Consider the following 12,990-nt stretch of genomic DNA (forward strand, 5'->3'; position numbering starts at 1 on the left):
TCTTGATTTTTTTCTGCACTGTATCAAGGTTTAGTAACAAAGTAAGAATATACATTACAATTTTAAACATAACCAGTGACCACACAAGATATTCTAAAGTGTTTATATCAGAGCTGGGTGGGTCTAATATTTAATTTTCTTTAATTTTCTTTCTTTATATAGGAATTAGATACAGTGTTCCTGTCAGCTAATTTATAAATTCTCTGTTAAAAAACCCACTAGACTTTTCAGGTGCCTCAGTAGCCCGTAGAATCAAAGTTAAAGACCCCCCCACCACACACACAAAACTGAAATGGTGCCCATAGCAAGAAAACCAGGCACTCAAGGCCTAATAACAGTCTTTTGCATGGGCCAGTTCAGGATGAATATAGAGAATGCTAAATTCTCATCCGTCCGTGATGGTTTCCCTTTGCCCGGCGTAAGTACTGGAGTCCAGACCGCTCTCTTTCTGTCAAGCGTGTCAGCCCCCCACCTCCTTTTATTTAAAGCTGGACTGTAAGAGTAAGAAGTGAGATGATGAGGATGATGGATAACAGAGGCAAGGAGGCGCTGCTAAGCTAGGACGGCAAGGCAAGCGCCACTGCAGCTCTAGCCCGCGCTCTCTCTCTCCTTGCTTCTGTCTCCGCTTCCTAACTTCCAAGGGGATCCTGAAGACAGGCAGCGCCCCCAGTGAAGCCCCACAGAGGCGATCCATGCTCACGGTAGGGAAAGATATAGCAACACCCTACCCCAAATAGCCCGTGATTTCCTTAAAGCGCCACTACCTAGCTGGGCTCCCTGCGGCATGGCTCAGGGGCGCAAGGGAAGAGGTCGAGAGAGTGGGGTACAGATCCTGGGAAGGGCAGGCAGGAATCCCGCTGTTTTGCATTACGCGTTGCCGCGTGATCGCGGGCGGCAGGAGAGGGTGCCTGGAGTTCATGCATAGCGAGGAGTGGACCGGCTGCCCCTCCGCCGTTTTTATCTTCTTAGGATCAACGGGAAGCAGCAGCAGCAGCAACTGCTGCTGCAGCGTGTGTCAACTGCAGCTCAGCGCGCCCTGATCTTGGCCCCGGGCCCAGAAGCGGGAGTCTAACCCCAGCAGGGCGGGACGGGATGGTCTGCAGCCTCCCGGCCTCCGCTGCCTTTCGTGTATGGGCGTGTGCACGCGCAAAGACTGCGCCCAGCGCTCGCTGCAAGAGGCAGAGACGGGCAGGGCAACTCCCCGTCTCAAAGCCGGATATATAGTGTCAGTGGCTGGAAGAGGAGGAGGGAAGCGGTTTGGTGCCCCCCACCGTGCCTAGAGTTGCTTGTGATCGGGGAGGTGAGGGAAGCGTTCTGGAGCCGGGAATTGATCGGAAACGGTAAGGAAGGTAACAGCCCGCTGGAAAATGGGGACAGTCCGGGATTCAGCCCAGCAGAGTCTCTCGCCTTTCGCCCCCGTCGCAGGGAAAGGGAGGAGAACGGGAGTGAGAAAGCGTGGCTTGGGGTGGGGCTGCTTTGGGCACGGGAGGGGAAGGAGCCGGGGCTGCTCGGGTTGGGCTCAGTATGGGAGCGAGGGCTGGGAGGACACAAACCGCAACGCAAGGACGCTGCTGACTTTCATAGTGGGTAAGTGTGTGGAGCTTTGAAGAGGGAGAAAGAGAGACACGCCCGGGGCTGTGCTGGTACCTGACTCTCCATCGCACGCGAATCTGTCCTAGGCTGGCTAGTGATCATCTCCAGCCCCCGCACGTTTACTCTCGTGGGCTTCTCCTTGGAAGAGTTGAACATGAAGTGCAGACATATGACTGAGGACAGGAATGTCATGAGTGGATAGTCACGCTCTGTTCTACAACCTTAAGATTTGCTCTGGGGAGAAATAGAGACTTTGTGGTAAAGTGAGGAGACCCAATATGTTTTTTAAAGGTGCTTTTAAACTTGCAGGTTTCTCCCCCTACCCCTTAATTTTTTTTTTGTCCATCAGTCAGTATGAAGAACAGCATATAATACAAAGCTTGGACATAACTATTTAGATTTTTAATACATGGGCAGAGGTATAATTATGATCCCCACATTCACTACTTCTGCTCACATTTTATTACAACTATGGTACTTCCAGGAAACAGCATAATTTTTAAAATATGAAGACATATCCTTAATTTTAAATGGGGTTCCTAACTGTTCCTAAGTCTGGGATGATCTTCAATTTTTTAAGAATAAGAGGCATCCCTTTGTGCTGTGTTTGTATAGCACATTGAAGATGCCTGCTGATAAAGTACAGTTAAAGTGCTAACTTTTGTGTAGTAATAATGAATTTGCCTCTGTGCCTTTAAAGGATTTAGCTAAAGAAGAGGAGAAGGAAATTATCAGATACAGCCTTATGTTTGTAATAATAAATCAAACAGCTATTGTTACATCCAATTGTTTTATCATCCCAAAAATTTGGTGAGCAGATTAGGCACATCAATTGATAACTAAGATTGTAATTTTGTGACAGCTGTAAAGACTTTCTGTAGACCCCAAATTTCCACCCAGTTCTGACACCTCCTTCTGATATTTGAATTGGTGTTAAAACAGAAAGGACCTGAAGTATAAACAAACCCAAAAGATGTGTCAAAATTCATCAGTTTTTAGGAGTTTTTCAGTCAGAAGTCACAAGTTATGATATCCCCTTTGCAGACTTGTTAGTTTACTGCATTTGTCTGCACCCTGGTTTCCTCAGCTCCACCCAAGTGGCTGAGCGCATATTATTTATGTTACAGGCATATATCATTGTGACTCTTTTGTCTGAAGCTATAGTGTCTGCAATGTAGCTAGCAGCCAATACTAGAGTGCTAAAGCAATGTTCTTACTGAACAGGGAATTGCTTCTCTGTGTGTGTCTACATAATAGAGAGAGGACTTATCACTATGATTACTCCTATGATAGATTTCTTAGTTAAGGTTGCACTGAGATTTGCACTTAAAACTGGTCTAACTCTAAATCGGGGGGAGGTATAGCTCAGTGATTTGAGCATAGGCCTGCTAAACCCAGGATTGTGAGTTCAGTTCTTGAGGGGGCCACTTAGGGATCTAGGGCAAAAATTGGTCCTGCTAGTGAAGGCAGGAGGCTGGACTCAATGACTTTTCAAGGTCCATTCCGGCTCTAGGAGATAGGTATATCTCCTATTATTATTATTATTTATTTATCCTTTCTCTCATACAATTTAGTGATTGAATTTAGTCTAAAAAATTGCCACAATAACTCTCTGATGTTGTGTGTTTTTTGTAATAAGTTTTAGTATGATACTTACCAATTTTTGTAGCAGCAATGTTTGAAAATGCTCCCTTTTTGAAATTTTGCCCTGTTTTCTTCATATATATTTTTGCAGGGGAGGGGCGGCGGGGGGGAAGAATCCTTTAGTTAAACAACCACACTCCCCACAAACTCCACACTTAACACTCCTGCATATTCAGATGATAGTTCAGCCAGGCGTATTTTTTAAAACACAGTGGCTAAAAAGTTTTAATGAATGTTTAAAAAAAAAACCCCCAAAAAACATTGTGTAGGTAGGAGAATATGTGAGTTGGTCAAGGTGAATCTCTAGAGAGGCTGATAGGCTTATAGAGAGGGCCAGGAGAGTTGTGGGTCTCTGACAACCAAGCCTTTAACCTGCATCTCTGCTGAAACCTCCTGTGATTTCTCAGAGGTCAGTCTTGGTCTGGCAGGCCTGTGGCAGCCCTTTGGGCTGGGACTCAGCTGCTGGGCTGAATGACTATGAGGGAGGAAGACTACGTGTTGTGGGGAAGAAAGGGGTATAGATATGGGGAATTGAATAAGAGGCCATGGATAATGTGAGTTGGAGGCACAGAAGTGGTTACTGCAGCAGAGTTTGGGAGCAGGAGTGAGCGGCAGAGCTCCTCGCTGTCTCCCTGGTCCACTGGTCTCCAGACCTGCTGTAGAGCAGTTCCCTGCTTGTAGTGGGCACTCTGGTCTCCCTAGTCACATGGGCCTTCCACCTGCATTCCACACAGAAAATTATTTTCCCCCTTTTCTTGTGTGGTTGCTTTAATGACCATTTATTTTGATCCATAAAGGGAAATGATCATATAAATAAAGGGGAAAGAAAATTTTCTATCTGGAATGGAAGTGAGGGAACCAGGCAACCAGCTGCAACTGAGGAGCTGGGCTCTGTGGGTGGGGCTGGGACGTGGTGGGTACTGAGATCAGAGACTCAGTCTCTGATATCTGTTTGATACAATGCATTTTCAGTGCATATATTATTTGGCTATGCTGGACTTAAGGGAAAACGGCAGGGAGATAGTTGCATATTCTGCATTCTGTTCACCATGCTCTCTGCCTGAATTTGGATACACACATTTTTGATTAGCCAAAGAGTTAAACATTTTAGGCACTGGGGGTAAAAAGTCACTTAGACTCAAGGGCTAGATCTACAAAAGGATTTGTGCATATCACTGCCACTTTACCCAATAAGCCAGTAGTTAGACAGTCCCCCAGGACGTAAGACACCTGGGTTCAAATCCCTGCTCTGCTTGATATGGAGTAGGGACTGGAACTAGAGTGACCAGAGGTCCCAGTTTTATAGGGACAGCCCTGATATTCAGGGCTTTGTCTTATGTAGCAACCTATTACCCCCTATACCAGTCCTGAGTTTTCACACTTGCTATTTGATCACCTTCATTGGAACCCATTTGACTCCACCTATCAGGCAATAGAGTCATTTGATCTCTCTCTGGTTACTGCCAGTCTCACTGCCTCATGTAAGAGGGGGTATTACTTTCTGGCTCTATGGATTTTTGCCCAGTTCAGAAAAATGCTATGTGCTTATCTACAATGGGACTTTAGTTCATGCTGAATCAGGGTCGTAGGAGTCTAACCGTAAGAACCAAGGTTTTGGCCCAGTGATGCCAGCCTCACGCTGGGTAGTATCTTATCCCATAAGAATGAAGAATCGGGGCCTTAGAAATTAGCTACATGATCATAGTGATGTTTTCACTCTGACTTAGTCTGATCTCTCTTTGTGAGGGAACCTGAGCTGCTGTTTGGGCTACTGGGGCTCTGTCACTGTGTGCTCTGGCATAATTCCAACATGGCTTGGAATGCATGGTAGCCACTTCAGGGCTAACTCTGGCCTTCAGACACATCTGCACAGATTCATTTTCATTTTGCTATTACAGGCAGTATTTATAACAGAGGCATTTTCTGCCTTTTTTTATATTCTCTCTCCTCTAGTCTTTTTGTGTTTTGCCAAGCATGTAACTCCTATTTTTTCTGACACCATCGGAATTAGCATTTTATCTTGTTTTTATGTTTTTCAACAAATTCTTTTTCAAATTACTGCTTCCAAATTGCTGATGACTCTTCAGAAAAGATAATAGCTATTAGGTGATGTCTTTTTTATACAGAACATGGTATCAAAAATCATGGTTAATTGTATCTCTGCACAGTAAATAGTCAACAATACATTCTTGTAATTAAGACAAATTATGGTTTGACCATGTAATTAGTCTCCCACTGAGTAATTATTGGTGTGCTGGGAATCCTTTTTCTTTTCTCTAATCATTGACTTAGTTTGTTTTATTAAAACACTTAGGCACTATTGAAGGCTTGGCAAGAATTTCTGTTATCTGACTACAAGCATGTTCAGATATAATACAATACTGTCTCTCTTTTTTCACAAGATTCAACTGTACATACAATCGCCTGAATATACATGCATAGAATTGGAAATGCAAGTGGTGAATAATCACAAAAGGCTAGATTCTTCTATCCTTGCTCACAGTGAGTAGCACCCTTACTCCTCCACGAGGTTTGTGGTCATACCTCACTCTTCTTGTTTTCTACTTGCCAGGAATCAATGCGGAATAACTGGACCCATAGGATGTGTGGTGTATTAGAGCTTTTTCCTGAACTGAATTTTATTATGTAGGTCTGATTCTGTCATCCTTGTGTACACTGAGAAGTAGCTTATTCCTCAAGCAGTCCGATTTGAAGTTAATGGGACGACTTGCAGGATAAAGTACTACTCAGTGTGTGGAAGGGTGGTATTTACAGTTAGGCCCCTGATTCAACATAGCACTTCACCACATGCTGAAGTCCCACTGAAGTTAAGCACGGGCTTATGTGCTTTGCTGAAGCAAGGTTAAAATCTATAGAACCAGATTCTGAAACCCTCACTTACATGAGGTAATACCTTATGTCCAGCTCCTCAAAGGTATTTAGGTGCCTAACTTTCCATTGACTTCAAATACCTTTGAGGATCTGGGCCTTACTCCAGATTAGTCCTGTTGACTTCAGTAGGGCTATTTCAGGAATAAGTAGGGTGACCAGATAGCAAATGTGAAAAATTGTGTTGGGGGTGGGGGGTAATAGGTAAGAAAAAGCCCCCCAAATCAGGACTGTCCCTATAAAATCGGGACATCTGTTCACCCTAGGAATAAGGAACTAATCAACATGAGTAGAAGTGTCAGAACCTGGCCAGTATTCAGACCCTGAAATAAAGTGGCTTGATTTCCAGAGGTGTATGCCCACTTTTATTTAGGTGACTACTATCAACTTAGAAGCTTATCTTTAAACACACAGGTTTGTAAGTTGGAGCCTCTGTTTTCTGGTAACCCAAACTCTACTATCAATCTTTAAAAAATTTGTTGTGCAATACAGCTTTATAATTGATAATGTCTTTAATGCCAAATGTATACCTCAGCACTTTTACAGAGTTCATTATAACTACCCACTCTGATGTGTGAGGTATAAATAATAAAAATTAAATAAAAGCAAAAGATACATTTTTGGATTGAAAAATCATGAAACTTTTTCTATCCATATTAGTGTAAAATGTCATCTGACACCAAAATTAAATTTGGAACCAACTAAATTGACAGTGTCCTTTTGCTTTGTCTGTCTTGACACAATTGCAAAGACTTTCAGTAGAAGGAACGAAAGGTTCTTTACTTTCACTGTAGCATCTGTAAAAGAGTGTTGTAGCCTCTGCTGAAATGCTGTTTGGTTAATTCCTGCAATACTCCTCCTTAGTGAATCCCAAAAGAGAGATTCCTGTTATACACAGACACTTAGGTCACTATTTTTCCTTTCTGTTAGTGGAAGCACACAATTGATAAAATGGTGTGCTGCAGCATTGACTATATCGGAGGGTTAATAATAGGGTACAGAACTTCGGTTGGTAGTAGCCAAAATTTGATTCCATTGAATGGCTTCTTGGTGGTATATGTGAAATGAGTTGGTCTCAGTTCTCCTAATGCACAGCTACCCATATCACAAAATCCAGGGCTATAGTTGACTGTAACTTGACTTTAGTAAAGAAGCCAAGGACTGAATGACTACAGTGACAGCATATGCTTATCCTCTTGTATTTGATTCTAGTTTAAAATATAGCATAGCTTATTATTAATAGGTTAGCATTTCTTACCAAGCACTGCAATGGTAACATGGCAAGAGATGGAAGCTTTAGCAGCCAGCTTTGTTTTAGTGACCTGGAGCCAGCCTAATGTTATACTGTAATGAGCTGTTTCAGCTGTCTCTACTAATGCTACAGGATAACAATGAGGTGTAGATACCATGGAGATGGATACAGTATAAGTATTCAAATGGAAAAGACTGCACTTCTCACAGATATGGTGAATGTTGGTATTACAGCAAACTGTTCTCCACAGACACTGTAGTCACAAGTGTTGCTCCAGCATATTTCTTTCCAGCTCTGTAATTCCCCACCTTCACATGTTTCTTGGAAGTACCAGCAACTCTGTGTCTCTTACAGAAAGCAGAGCATAGTTTCTAATTTTCTATTGTCTTCTGGCACTCAGGCAGTGGCAGAGGGGAGAAAATGAGTTGTACTTTCCACCTGTTTTGGGATTGAACATCTATATTTGTGCACCCTGAGCTGTGCTTCAAGCTACACTTGTAAATCTCAGGTCATTCTGTAATGGAGGGTTTTGTTTTAATATTCAGAAGCATCTCACTTGAAGCACTTCCCCAGTTTGTGGCAAGCCTTTAAGAAACTAAAACAGGACTAATATGTTTTTCATTGACTTCTTTACTGCTGCCAAGTCCTGATTTGAAATGGAGGGCATCCTCCTCATCCTACATGCTGACTTTCCTTGGGCCTTACAATACCTGGGTTGAAATCTTGCCTTGGTTGAAGTCACTGGCAAAACTCCCACTGATTTCACAGTAGCCAGGATTTCTCCCCAAACTTGTTCATAAATCTGTGGAATCGCTGTTTTTAGCCACATAACTCAAGCACAAGTCAATGAGTTTCACAGGTCATGCACTGAATTGTTAGTTTTCAGCGACAAGTCTCTGCTCACTTACCTAATTCATTGTTATCGAATCGTTATTGAATGTAATTGATGTGAAGTGCCCAAGTGCTTTGTTATCCAGCACATTAGGAAATGATTGGGGTTGTGTTGATCTCCAGACAGTGAATGAGGCTTTCATCCTGGATAAATACTCTTTGCCTACCACAGGAAACCTGACTCCTCAGTTGATTTTCTCTGTCCAAATGTCTAAACTGGAGGTGACAGAAGAATACCTTCGGATTTCCCTTTGCTGAGAACAGTTGCAACCTGACTGCTGTTACCTCTGGGCTTGTGGGCAGCAGAGAAGTGGGTTGTCTGCTGTTCTGACAGATTCTGTGGTATTCACACAGAACCACAGACACTGATAGCTTTGCAGTCTAGTGCTAGAGCCAATATATTTCCCTTTGGACAAAACCACTTAATTACCAGCTTTGGTTTTCTTTGGAAGAAGTCTCTGATTCTGACTACTTTACCTGTCATTTCATGCCTTTTGCTGCATGCATTCTTCCTTAGACTTCATCAGCTTGCCATCTTCAGGAAGAAATTAAAACAAGCCTCTAGTCTGGTCAGGGCTCTGGCATAAGATGAGACTGTCTACTGCAGGTCCTCTACTCTAAGTGCTCATTGCCTTTTTCCATATTGGTTGCTCTGGGGCAAATTGTCTGAGATGATTGCCTTGCTTGGAACCAGTTGCATGCTGAGTTTATGTCTTTGCTTTCATCCAGAATAAGCACGTGTTTGTTTTTGTTTCTTTTTTAAGCCAGAAATACCAGGACATTTATGCTCTGTCCTGACATAGACATCTTAGTCAAATTCTGCAGAGCCTGTCAACCCAGTGGCAAGTATTTGGGGCCCCAAATTCCTCCAAATTGGCACTATACCCAGCTCAGGTTCTGGGAAATTTGTCTACATACCCTCAAATACCTGCTCACTGAATGACGTGCCCCCACCCCAATCCCTAAATGTCCTAGAGTTATTCCAGTTTAGGCCATAAAGTCTCAGGTCATGATGAGGATCCTAGATGATCTGTTAACTTGATGGCATGCATCACATACAGCTACAGACTGGTCCCAAATTACTGCCTGTCATTTCCAGCATTTCACCTCCTTCACCCACTTCTTCCATCACCATGCTGACAGAGGAGTTGAGAGGTTTAACTGCACCCATAAAGAAGGATTGACTTCTCATCTGAGCCACGGATTCACCCCTTCTATTTGGCACTTCACTGACCCTTCCCTACTGCCATAAGGCTATGCATACTATTACCATGCATTCTCTTGCCTCCTTCATGCTGGAAGGAAGTTGAACTACCCCATTTTTAAGTTGCCTTGGCATGGGCAGGACTGCTAAAAGGGTATTATTCTTATGCATGCATAATCGAATTCCTCTAAGTGGTGTTAGCATACTATACAGGGAGCAGAACTGGCTTCAGACTGATCTGGGCCTTTGAAGATCTAGCAGCGTTTCTACTGGGTGACCACAGCAGATGATACACAACCTGTATGCAAGTAATTTCAGATCTGCTGTCTACAGCACCATTCACTCTGTCAGCTGAAAGCTTGATGCTAAGGACACTTGGGTGAGTCTTTGCAGAACTCCCACAGCCACCGAAAGGCCCTGATTGGGCATCACTCACCACTTTCAAACCTGTTACAGAGGACTTCATACACTCTTCTTGGGCTCAGACAAGATCAGCTCTATTTGAGGGCTCTATGATGATGACACCTGAAAACCAGGACATTGGACTCTACCAAGAGTAACAGAATCGTTTGTTTATCTTTGTTGATGGTTTAAAATAATGGTTAGTGTGCCTTTAATTCTCAAGCTGGGCAAAGTTCATGTGGACAAGATGTGGAAGTTTCAACAGTTATTGTAGTAACTAGTAAATATTTAAATAGCAGCATATCTCAGTGCCCATCTGTTTCCCAATGCTATAGTTCTCCAGGTCAGGATTAAGGCACATAGGCAGGGAAGACTGTTTGTCACTGTCTATGCGGTACCATTTAAATAGAATAAATAGAAAACGTTAGTCTTTAGGGTATCATTTTAGTTGTCTTTAAATATGCCTTAAAATTGTATTATTACGTCACACAAATATTCTGAAACACCAGTCTTCCCAGCACTGATGGTAGCCCAGTACTTTCCTAGCCTTTATGTGTAAAGGTACCCCCAGTCCTTTTAAAAACAAATATTCTGCTGTTCAATAACATTTAATTTCCATGGCAACTTATGCATCTTGTGCTGTTGAAAGCTGTGAGATACAGACCCCTTTCTTGAAAGAACCCACCTCACTGCTATCCAGTGTTCAAATATCCACAATATTTTAAAAGGGGGAAAAAAAATCTTGTCCAGAGTCAGCCTGGATTTCTGATTTGGTTGTCAGCAAGAAAATGTTCCTGCAACTATTTTGTAGCCAAAATATTTTTTTTTCTTTTTCATGACTTTGTACTACATGTAAGACTGGCTTGGATGTGTTTGGGGGCATATGGGACATACAGTATGTTTCCTTTTGATGAGTTTACTAGTTGGAGCTGGCCCTGAAGCCTACTAGTATTCCTCATTTCAATGCAAGATTCTCCCAGACTTTCTGTCTTGATGGAGATACTCTGAGTGGAGGGAAGGCTGACCGTTGGCATTATGGATTCAGGGTTGTCAGTTCACTTGATGGGAATGCACTGTATGGAGATTGCCACTTCCCCTTGTGTTTCTTAGCAGTGGCACAGCAGTGTTTGAATTTGTGGTAGTTTGTTTTTTCTGTTAAATGTGTTATTGCCAAAGAGACCTGGTCAATGTTCACTGCAACCCAGATCAGCAAAGGGAGATTGCACAGTTAGAACCAACCTTGCAACAAAGGTAGTGGCTGGGTATGAGAAGAGCGGGCTAGCTGGCTGTTTCTCAGTGCTTGAAACCTGGCCTTGCATTCAGGCAGGAGGAAGACTCCTAGATGTTGTGTGGTTTCCCTTGACAGAAAAGCTGCTGATCTGATTTAACCAGTACTTAAAAATCCTGGCTGCATGGAGTATTCAGCATGGAAAAGCTACAATTCAAAATGAAACTAGCCTTCAGCATAATTTTGCCTGTAAATGCCACTGAACAGCAAGTGGGGTACCAAAAAGGCACTTAGAATTGAGTGTATGTGCAATTAAGCCATGGGCATGTTTCTGAAATGCAGAATGAGTCTAACTGGCTATGTGTCAGGGGAGGAGTTTGAGCAAAGTAGCAGTCTGGTAGGCAAATCTTCCTCCCCCTTTTTTGCTCTTTGGTGCCATTTATGAGGAAACTGAGACGGAAGGCGGTCATTCTTCACTTTCAGCCTCAGTCCTGACCATCTCTCTCTCCCCCTCCTCAAATCCCCTCACTGACTTCCTTTCTCTCTTCATATCCAGTTCAAGTTCCCTGTCTTGACCTTAAAGGCTCTGCACAGATCCACCCTACACCCCCATCCCCTCCCACTCACTACACACCACCCAAGCTCTTCTGACTGCGCTTATTGTTTCCCTCACACATTCAAGTATTTTTGTGACAACTTTGCTGCCTGTCACACTGCCAATTAATGTTTGCCCATCTCTCTTCTCCTCACATTCACTTCTGAGAGTTAAACTACTCTGCAAGAAATCCCGCTATAAGGACTGCTCTTCACTTTGAATTAGTTCTGTGCCTCTTTTTTTACTCCTGTGATGTTAGACGTTAGGCCTTTTGATATGGTTTGCTGCTCTTTACATATGTATTTGTGTGTGAGAGGTCTTTTTTTTTTTTTTTTGCATATTGCACAGCTGCTTACACTAACAGCCTTTATATAAATAATCATTTGAATAATAAAATTGGTCCCAGTGGTCAGAGCTCCCAGGATGTTTAAGTGCAGTTTTGTTGGATGGCTGGACAGTAAATTTTGGCTCTTCAGATTGGAGTTTTGATTGTTCCAAGCTAACAGAAAATAAGATTCTTCTAAGCATCATGCATAGAGCATGAGTTTCAACATTCTTTTGGGGTTTTTTAAGGATTTTTAATGTAATTTTTTTTCTTCTCCAGTTCTTTGTATATGTCTTCACAGCTACAGGATTGTCCCAAAGGGTGGCTACTTGACTGTACAATGTTCTAGAAGTCTTTGTATAAATTCCACTAATTCCTTGCATTTGCAGATTAACAGGATGCTTCCATGCACACCTTTTTGTGAAATATGTATCTGCCAAATGCAATCCTCTGCCATGTCCATCTGCATCTCTGAAATAATAATTGCTCATATATGGTGCCTTCTATCCTAGATGCTCTGAATTCTTTGAAAATGTTTTTCTTGATAACTGATACCTAAAGGGCATGATTTTTCCACTACATTGTATCTTGTGTAGTCATTAGCACCTATGCAGAATTGGTGTAAAAATGCAAATAAATCAGAATTCCCCACTCTCATAGGTGGTGTCATAAACAGATAGTTAAGGGTTAATGCCTCTTTTACCTGTAAAGGGTTAAGAAGTTCACCTAGCCTAGCTGACACCTGATCAGAGGAACCAATGGGGGAACAAGATGTTTCAAAAAGAAAGAGGGAAGTTTTCCTTTGTTTAGAGTCTCAGTTTCAGCCCACGTGAAAAAGATCAAGGAACCAGCCTCTTATCAGAGTAGTACGTTCGTCCTTGCTAATCCCCGCTTTCTCCACTCCGTAGGCTTTTACCGCGTTCGTCCTTGCTAATCCCCGCTTTCTCCACTCCGTAGGCTTTTACCG

At 42.7% G+C, this 12,990-nt stretch overlaps 1 protein-coding gene across 4 annotated transcripts in view; it reads left to right on the forward strand.

Moving 5' to 3' along the window:
- The first annotated feature begins 628 nt into the window (after positions 1–628).
- The window catches only part of FAR2 (fatty acyl-CoA reductase 2), a 239,770-nt gene continuing 227,408 nt past the window's right edge, over positions 629–12,990 (forward strand). The window contains exons 1-2 of one of the 4 annotated variants that reach the window (XM_075070684.1): positions 1,162–1,340; positions 5,640–5,739. The gene's annotated coding sequence lies outside the window, so the exon portion shown is untranslated. Of the gene's footprint in view, positions 702–1,156; positions 1,341–5,639; positions 5,740–12,990 lie in introns of those variants that run through there. The other 3 variants (XM_075070688.1, XR_012656761.1, XM_032781346.2) reach the window with 3 other exon arrangements.

Source organism: Chelonoidis abingdonii, chromosome 1 (genome assembly GCF_003597395.2).
Source record: "Chelonoidis abingdonii isolate Lonesome George chromosome 1, CheloAbing_2.0, whole genome shotgun sequence".
Taxonomy (NCBI): domain Eukaryota; kingdom Metazoa; phylum Chordata; order Testudines; family Testudinidae; genus Chelonoidis; species Chelonoidis abingdonii.